Raw genomic sequence first — 10,245 nt, forward strand, 5'->3', positions numbered from 1 at the left:
TAAAATCGGTGGCGAGAAGAGTTGCTGGAAACTATGTCTAGGCTATTGGAAATCAACGGTGGACTATCCGGCCCTATAAGGGCGGACTATCCGTCGGCTAATTTTTGAGGAATAGAGGTTCTAGACAAGTTCTGGACATGTTCTCGGGTTTGAACAGTGGACTGTTCGCCTATAATTCCCAGACTGTCCGCGGTTACCATTTGAACTTCAACGGCTAGTTTTTGGTGAACGGCGGACTGTCTGGGCCTTAAGGGGTGGACTGTCCGGGGTGACCATTGCTGCACCTAATGGCTAGTTTTAGCATATGGGCGGATTGTCTAGGCCTCTAAGGGTGGACTGTCTGCAATTCACTTTTCAGCACGCGTCCAAACGGCTGGTTTGAGGCCTCCCTCTATAAATAGAGGTGGTGGCCGGCCATTTGAGGGGTTGAGCACCTTGGGGACTTAGTGTCCTTGTGTGAGAGTGCTAGAGAGCCCTCCAACTCACTTGTGATTAGTGTTAATCATATCTGCTAAGTGAGAGAGCGATTCTAGTGTGATTGCATTATGAGAGTGCATCGAGTGGCACTAGGTGATCGAGTTATAAGCCGGTGGTGCTTATTACTCTTGGTGGTTGCCACCTCCTAGATGGCTTGGTGGTGGTCTCCATTGAAGCACATAAAGAAGATTGTGCGGTGCTCCAGAGAAAAGATTGTGAGGGGTGTTGTGCTCACCCCGCGGGAGCCGTGAAGAACAACTCTAGTAGAGTGAGACATGAAGGGCAACTAGTGGTTCGGCTGGGTCAAGTGCTAGAGCTTGTGGTAAGCACTCCACATGGGAGAGTGTGACTTATGGGTCACAACTAGCAAGGGGATCGGTGACAACCTTGGAGCTTGTCTCAACGGGGACTAGCTTAGTGGCAACCAAGTGAATCTCAGGATAAAAATCACCGTGTCAACCTCGTTTATCCTGTTGGTTTGCAATTCTCCAACACAAGCTTGTATTTACTTTTATATATATATCGTGCTTGTGTAGTTGCTCTTGTAATTAGTTAGCTTGTGTAACTTGCTAGTTACCTTTTTGCTTGTGTAGCATAAAAGTAGCTCTTGTGTGACTAATTTGGTTTGAGTAACCTTGTTAGTCACATTGCTTAGTTTGTGTAGCTAAGTAATTTGAGCTCTCTAATTTGGCTTGTGTAGCCTTGTTATTGAGAATTGCTAGTGAGCTTAGGCTTTGTGCGCTTTGCATCACTAGATTGTGTAGGTGCTCCCCGGTTTGCCTGAAGTACTAGTTGCATAAGTTTGTGTGACCTTGCAAACTAGAATTGGTTAGGTGAGCCCTAGCTAGCCCGGCACCTTTGTTGCCTTATTAGGATCTTTATAAGGTGCTTGTTAACTTTGATAGAGGGGTATAGTCTTGGCTAGACTGATAGTTTTAATTCCGCACTTGTTTTGGTTAGCCGGCGTGATTAATTTTAGAAAGGACTATTCACCCCCCTTTGTCCGATGTCTCGACCCTACACATGGTATCGGAGCTAGGTCTCTCATTTGTGGTCTTCACCGACCCGAGTGGATGGCATCTAGTGGGCCAGATGATTGTGAGACACATAGTTTTGATGGCACAAACTTTGCACTTAGGAAAAATCACATGCTTGATCATTTTTATGCAAAGGGACCTAAGTTTTGGTGGATTGTCACTAGTGGTCTCACTCATGTCTTGGACCATAGAAATCTAATCAAAGCTCAAAAGGTTCTCTTTGAACTTGATGCACATGCTTGTTGTTATCTAATGGATGCTTTGAGCTTTGATTTGATGAAAAGGATAAACTATGTGGGAACCGCTCGTGAAATATGGGAATCAATCAAGCACAACTTTGGTGATTCCTCCACATGAGATGATGGCAAGTTCATGAAGGAGGAGCCTAAGAAGGAGGTGCATGAGTGTGTTGAGCTTGACCATAATTTGGTGATTGTGGAAGATTGCTCCACCTCATGGTCAAGTGATGATAATGATGATACTACCACAAGTTCACTTGACAAGGTTGATGATGATGACACGAGTGATGCAAATGATGCTACCTCATGCACACTTGATGGTGATGATGATGGATCATGCCCGGATGACTTTGCTACTACAAGCTCTCCAACAACATCACCACATTGCTTCATGTCACAAGGTGACACTAAGGTATCTAGTGCTAATGTGGTTGATTATGTTGATTCATATGATGAGCTTGTTAGTAGACTTGCTAGCATGACCATGTCTTTAGAATATGAGAAAGCTAAAACAATGAAATTGGAAAAAGAAAACTCATTTCTAAAGAATTCATGTGAAGATCATAAGCACTTACTTGATGTTCTTAAATCTTCACATGATGAGCTAAAATTGACTCATGAGAAGCTTCTTGTGTCTCATGAAGAATTATTAGAACAACATGCTTCTCTCATTAAAGTGTTTTCAAATAAACTTAAAAATAATGAGAGCTCATCACATGAGTCAAGTGATCAATTGCAACATGTGACAAACTCTTGTGATATAGGAATGAAGCATGTATCCACCTCTTGTGATGATTTATTAGCTATGCCATGTTCTTCAATTATAGATGCTTGTTCTACTTCCTTCTCTTGTGAGACTAACCTTTTGAAGGAGAACAATGAGCTCAAAAGTGAAGTGAAGAAATTGAGCAACAAGCTAGAGAGGTGCTACAACACCAAAATCACCTTCGAGCATATGTTGAGCAATAAAAGAAGCTATGGTGATATGAATGGCATTGGATTCAACAAGAGCATGATGAAGGGGAAAGAAAAAGAGAAAGAAAGATGAAGAAGCAAGAACACAAGAGGCTATCTCATTTCATGTGCTTCAAATGCCATGAAGTGGGTCATCTTGCTAATGGTTGCCCCAATGAAGAAAAGCTCAAGTTGAAGAAAGAAGAAGAGAGGCTAAAGCATGTCAAATGCTTCAAGTGCCGCACATGGGGTCATCTTACCTCTATGTGCCCAACCAAGCAATTGGTGAAGCAACAAGTGAAGCCTCAACCAACACCACAAGTTGAGCAAGAGAAGACACCCCAAGAGTAAATCAAGATCAACCATGAAGATGGTGGTGACTTGATGATGATGAAGAAGAAAACAAGAAGGGGTGGAAAGGGAAGGCATCCAATTATTATTCAAGGTGGTGAGCAAGATTCAAGATGAGAAGGTGTATGCTCACATCAAGTGCTTTAAGTATGAAGATATAGGACACTTTGCCTCAAAGTGTCCTACCAAGCTTGAGAAGATGGCTCAAGCAACTCATGAGAGGTAAGACAATGAGAAGCACCACATGAGCAATGAAGAGAAGGCTCAATCAAAGAGAAAGTGCTACTCATGCTGGGAAAGGGGACACATGGCAAATTCATGTCCCCTAGGTAACAATTCTAAGCTTATTTCAATTATTGATAATAATGCGCTTAGAAAGGATGGCAATGATACCTCATTGGTTGCAATTGCAAAACATCCCGCTACTCATACTAAGGCTATGCTTAAGTATATTGCTCCTAACTTGAGAGGACCTAAACTAGTTTGGGTACCATCAAAAAGTGGATGATCGTTTGTAGGTACCATGGGCATTGGAGGCTTGGTTCAAGTAGTATTCATTGTGTTGATCATGTGATTGAGCCAAGTATTGACAAGTGATGATTATTATCCCAATGCCATAACAAGATAGTGAAGTCCAAGAGCTATCAACACACAAGTGCAACATTCATATTGTGAATGATTTATTGATATATTTGATGGCTTGCAAAGATATGAGTTGAAGTTTGCTAATTGGATGATCATGAGCCAACCAAGGTATATATCTTGTTGATCATTTTATTTGGGTTCATATGAGTTGATTGAATTGGATAAACATGCAATGTTGCTTGCTATGAGATGTTTGAATGGATAAATAGCTTAGTAATTAAGTTTGGATTGATTTGTGTTGGATAAATTTATGAGATGACTTTAAGGAAGTGGATTGAATGGATATATGTCTTGTGAAAGTATTCAAACAAGTTAATTTCAAGTTTGATTCACATTTGATGAAGTATAGCTTAATTGATTGAAATCTGTCCAAAATTGAAAAACTGGGCTAGCTGAGATCAAGTTTGAGTTTGAGTGACCAAATCTATTTGGATTGGCTTGAAATTTGGTATGCATGCTCTATACTTATGGTATTACTTTCTGTACAAATTTCATGAGAATTGGATAAGAAATGCTTTGGTTTTGGAGTAGATCTTGTCAGCAATAATGCAGCAGTTTTTAGCATGTAGCAGTGGTGGAAGATTTGAAATCTGGTAGTATTCTAGAAGTCAAATGAACCTCAAATTTTTAAAGATTCTATATGACTTAGTTAAGCACATCTCTACCAAATTTCGTGGTATTTGGATCTGTAGTTTGGGAGTTATGGATTTATCTTTGAAGGGTATAGAATCTGCCAGAAATGTAACACATGTTCGATTGATCTAGAGTCACTTTGATTGAAAGGTCCTCAAGTTGGAAACATGTTTATAAGTGGTTGAGGTACCTAAGTTTGGTTTTGAATTGATCTGAAAACATGACAAGTAATGAGTACAAGGTCATTTGATTATGGAGTGTATGTGACACATTTAGTACTAAAATTGGAAGATCAAGATCAAACTCAAGATAAAGATAATGTTTAAGCTCTAGTGACAATTGGAGATCATTTGAAAGAAAGAAAAGGAATTAAACAAGAAGAAAGAAAATGACTTAAAGAAGGATTCAAGATTACTCATCAAGTTAAGTCCATCACTTGGATCAATCAATCAAGTCATTTCAATTGGGTATCAACAATGGTTCTTTGGAGAGAGGTCACTTCTCCCTAGTGTAGGGGTTTGCCGCCTTTTGTAGGTAAACCAAGTGTGGTACTTAGAAGTCTAACATGGAAGTGGTGATCTAAGGAACATTTGAGATGCTTAGTTGAAGAAATCAAAAGGATTGATCTATAGAGCAAGCAACACCCAAAAGAGCTAGTCATGGCAATTCAAGTGGTATTCTAAGTAGTTCTGTCATGTAAGCATTGATCAAGAAAAGAAGCAAGCCAACCACAACAGGAAGGGTACTTGATCATTAGTGGTTTTCAAATCATATGGGTGAAGAATGGACACTCTATCTATGATGATTGGTCTTCACCAAGCTATAAATTGGACTTCACATTGCTATTGGAGTAATAAATTGGAATCTATATGACTATCCTCTACTCCAAAATAGCAAAGGTATCATTATAATGTGTATGATCATTTCATCACTTACTAGTATGTGGTTAGTGCATATAGTACATGCTTATTAGGATCATGCATAACAAATAAAATTTTAAAATTTATAGCCTACCACTATTGCTTAAATGATTAGTTGATCTAGTGGTATGTGTATGAGTTTGTTCATGAGCTAGTGAACCCAAGTACTTGATTTAATTTAGATTGCCAACAAGTGACAAGTATAACATTGGCAAGATAACCCTTGTAAGAGGTGTGTAGAAGCTTGTCATTGGTTCAAACTGGACTTGGAAGCTTAGGCAAATCAATTTAGTTCAAGTCAACTTAGAAGCTCATGATAAGTGACAAGAGTACAAGCACCAGACAACAATGCAAATGGATATCTAGTTTTTCAAGTGGTATCTAGACTCAATTCATTTATCAAGTGGTGTTCACAAGTTATGTCTACATCAACTTACAAGTGATATCTTACAAGTGGTACTCATGAAGATAGCAAATGTTCAAGAAACGGTCAAAATTGACAAATCCAACAAGTGGTTCCATGGTAGCAAATTCTTCCTAGTGGTATCACATTTCTACACGTGGTATCAATCATACAAGACGGTGGTTCCACAAGTGATCCTCAACTTTAAGTGATCATCAAGATGAAAGTTCCCTCACCTACAAGAGCTCAAGATTATCAAGTGAATGACCCATGCTATGATATAGGGGAGGTGCCCCATCAATTGGTATCAAGGTCAAAGATCTTATGTGCGGCATCTCAAGAGCTATACAAGTGGTGTCATTCCAACATATATGGTGATGTCCATAAAAATGAAAGATTCAAGCCTCACCCATCTATCCCAATGCAAGCCTTTGCATCAATAAGAAACACACCTTTTATGGAAATTGATGACAAAGGGGGAGAGATTGTACAAAGATATGAAAGCTTTGGGAGAGATTGAGACAAAGAAGTAGAGGTTGGACATGGACATGTACAAAGAGGGAGCAACATTGAAGAATGTGAGAGGATCAAAATTCTTAGACAAGAGAAGCACACAAGTAGGGGGAGCAAGCTCATGAACCTGTATGATTGCATTTGATATGTGCATATTCATGTGCTTTCTTGCATTGCATAAGTTTTTTAATTTGATATGCATGCTTGTGTGGTGTATGCTAGTTATAGAACTTGAATGATGAAATGATAACTAGCATGCATAGGATGGTAGTTAGACTTGTGTTTTTACTCATGGTACTAGAACTTTGCTTATAATATTGATCTCATGGGGTTTCTAGTGTCTTTATTGTCTAGCTACTCATGATGCTAAGGATGGTGTTAAAAGTGCAACTCCGATTGGTATCATGCTTCAAAGGTTATTCTATACACCTTAGCATCACTTAGTAGTGGTAACACTCCCACAAATTTCATTTTTATGCATGTGCGCAAGCTTGAAAACAAACCATTTGAGCACACATGTAGGGAGAGTTATCACTACCAACTGGTGCTTATCCAAATCTTGACATAGAGCTTAAATGTTGGATAAGTAGCATAAAATCCAAATCAAGTTATCAATTTATACTTGTGTGAAGAGCTAGCTTGAAATGAGCTTAATTTTCATATCTTTGTAGAGTTGTCATCAATTACAAAAAATGGAGAGATTGAAAGGTCCTTGTTTGGTTTTGGTAATTGAGTGACAACATAGGTGGACTAATATGTGGTTATGTGAGAATACATAGGAGATTAGTCCACAGGTGAATATGTAATGAACGAGCTCATTGCATATGAGACATGACATGGAGTCATGTGACTAAGGTGGAGAAGATCAGGATGAGGCTTAGCTTGATGGACCAGTTGCAAGAGTGAAGGGCAAGTAGAAGGCTTTGAAGCGCTGGACCACGTGGTGGGATGCATGAGCAAAGACTTGGCGCCGATGGACAGATGCAACAGTGAAGAGCAAGTGAGGTCAAGATCGATGAACCAATAAGGTCACATGATGATATGAAGTAGATCATATCACTGTTGATCATGTTGGGGCCGTGTTGCATCGACATTGAGGAGATGGAATGGAATGCGCAAGGCAAAGGTATAACCAATAGGGCATTTCATTTCACCAGTCATAGGTGTGTAGAGAAGTTTATGATTAGGTTTAGGATAGATGGTCGAACTATCAAGATGGGCAAACTTGTTTGCATATCGGTCATCTAGTGTCACTCGAGTGATCTAACTTTGCATCATTGCTAGGATCGAGTGGCATGGTGAAAAGAGAGCTAATCCTTTGATAAAATGTTTGTGAAAAACTAACATACATGCACAAGGTGGTGTATCACTTGGTGGTGTTGGCCCATTTGCAAAGGAGAAGAAGTTGGAAGTGAGGAGGAGGTGGTAGAGAGCTTGGGTTGCTTTCTGGACATTGGCGAACTATCTGTCGTTTGGTGGCGGACTGTCCACAGTCCTCGGACTCTGGCATTTGGGAGGGATCGGACGTGATGCTCGCATTGTTCATGGGCTCATAGGTGAACGACGGACTATCCACGCCTGTGGCGGACTGTCCGCTGGCTAAAATCGGTGGCGAGCAGAGTTGCTAGAAACTCTGTCCAGGCTGTTGGAAATCAATGGCGGTCTATCTAGCCCTATAAAGGCGGACTATCCGCCGGCTAATTTTTGAGGAACAGAGGTTCTGGATAGGTTCTGGACATGTTCACGGGTTTGAACGGCGGACTATCCACCTATAATTCCTGGACTGTCCGTGGTTACCATTTGAACTTCAAAGGCTAGTTTTAGGTGAACAATGGACTATCCAGGCCATAAGGCATGGACTATCAAGGGTGACCATTGCTGCACTTAAAGTCTCATTTTAGCATAAGGACGGACTGTCCGGGCCTATAAGGGTGGATTGTCCGCAGTTCACTTTTCAGCACACGTCCAAACGGCTAGTTTGGGGCCTCCGTCTATAAATAGAGGTGGTGGCTGGCCATTTGAGGGGTTGAGCACCTTTAGGACTTAGTGTCCTTGTGTGAGAGTGCTAGGGACCCCTCAAACTCCCTTGTGATTAGTGCTAATCATATCCGCTAAGTGGGAGAGCGATTCTAGTGTGATTGCATTGTGAAAGTGCATCAAGTGGCACTAGGTGATCGAGTTGCAAGCCAGTGGTGCTTGTTACTCTTGGAGGTTGCCACCTCCTAGATGACTTGGTGGTTGTTCTCCGTTGAAGCACGCACGCAAAGAAGATTGTGCGGTGCTCTAGAGAAAACATTGTGAGGGGTATTGTGCTCACCCCGTGGGAGCCACGAAGAGCAACTCTAGTAGAGCAAGACATGAAGGGCGACAAGTGGTTCGGCTGGGTCAAGTGCTAGAGCTTGTGGTAAGCACTCCACATGGTAGAGTGTGACTTGTGGGTCACCACTAGCAAGAGGACCAGCGACAACCTTGGAGCTTGTCTCAATGGGGACTAGCTTGGTGGCAACCAAGTGAACCTCAGGATAAAAATCACCGTGTCAACCTCGTTCATCCCGTTGGTTTGCAATTCCCCAAGACAAGCTTGTATTTACTTTCATATATATATATATATATCATGCTTGTGTAGTTGCTCTTGTAATTAGTTAGCTTGTGTAACTTGCTAGTTACCTTTTTGCTTGTGTAGCATAAAAGTAGCTCTTGTGTGACTAATTTGGTTTGAGTAACCTTATTAGTCACATTGCTTAGTTTATGTAGCAAAGTAATTTGAGCTGTCTAATTTGGCTTGTGTAGCCTTGTTATCAAGAATATCTAGTGAGCTTAGGCTTTGTGTGCTTTGCATCACTAGATTGTGTAGGCGCTCCCCGGTTTGCATGAAGTACTAGTTGCATAGCTTTCTGTGACCTTACAAGTTAGAATTGGTTAGGTGAGCACTAGGTAGCCCGGCACATTTGTTGCCTTATTAGGATCTTTATAAGGTGCTTGTGAACTTAGAGGGTGTAGTCTTGGCTAGACCGATAGTTCAAATTTCGCACTTGTTTCGGTTAGCCAGCGCGATTAATTTTTGAAAGGACTATTCATCCCCGCCTAGTCCACCATCTTGAACCTGCACCAGTGTTGCCCAGCTAGCGAGGGGCCCAGATGTGGTGCCGCTAGTGGGAGTGATGTTGAGTCTCGCGGGGAGGCCGCGCGGCCACCGCCTCCTCCCGTGGCCATGTGCGTGAGCGCTGGATCGGATGAGCACGCATCTGCCATGGCGCCATCGACGCAACGGTCGATGAGCCTATCTCGGCCACCTCCGGTGAATGCTGGCTCAGACACCAGCGGCCACGAAGATGGTGGGCCCCTCGCACAGCAGTCGCTGATGGCCACAGAGGCCACCGCGGTGCCCTCCACCTCCCTCTCCCCACACACAGCCCCCTTCTTCCCTGGCCGCATTCCCGGCTGGTCCAAGGCCAGGCGCTTGTGTGAGGACTCAGACTCCTCTGACTCTAACCTTGACACCACTCCCACCACGCCCTCCTATGTAGATGTCGTCCACCAAAGCTCCCCAGTATGTGTGGACCACCCCCTACCAGACACCCACACTAAGGTCGGGCTACCGGTGAAGGCTTTTAGCGAGATCCAAGGTGGGCCGTGAGCTAGCTAGAAATAGCGCAGGCGTAGGACGAAACCAAAATGTGCAGCACCGCAGGATGGGCACAGTCATACCACCGCTGTGCTCTAATTGGGAGATCATAGCACAGTGGGCTGTGGCACCGCCACACGCGTCCTAGCCCACTAGCGATTGGGTGAACACGTCACGGTGGGCCAAGGAGCTGTCGCGTGCATCCCCATCCAGCAACGCCTGGGTGCCAGTGTGCCACGAATATGGAGATGCATCTCACCACCGGACTCTGAGGGGTGGAGGGAGATGCTGCCCCAACAAGTGGTCCCATCGACGGTCGCTCACATGACTAGAAGCAGGCTGCCTCACCAGCGTGGCATTCAAAAGCCGTTGCGTGACCGGTACCTAAACTGCTTGTCCTTCACCCACCGCATCGCCACCTACCACCTGCCAATGTGATGTTTTGATT

This window comes from Miscanthus floridulus, chromosome 6 (genome assembly GCF_019320115.1).
Source record: "Miscanthus floridulus cultivar M001 chromosome 6, ASM1932011v1, whole genome shotgun sequence".
In the NCBI taxonomy this organism is placed as follows: Eukaryota; Viridiplantae; Streptophyta; class Magnoliopsida; order Poales; family Poaceae; genus Miscanthus; species Miscanthus floridulus.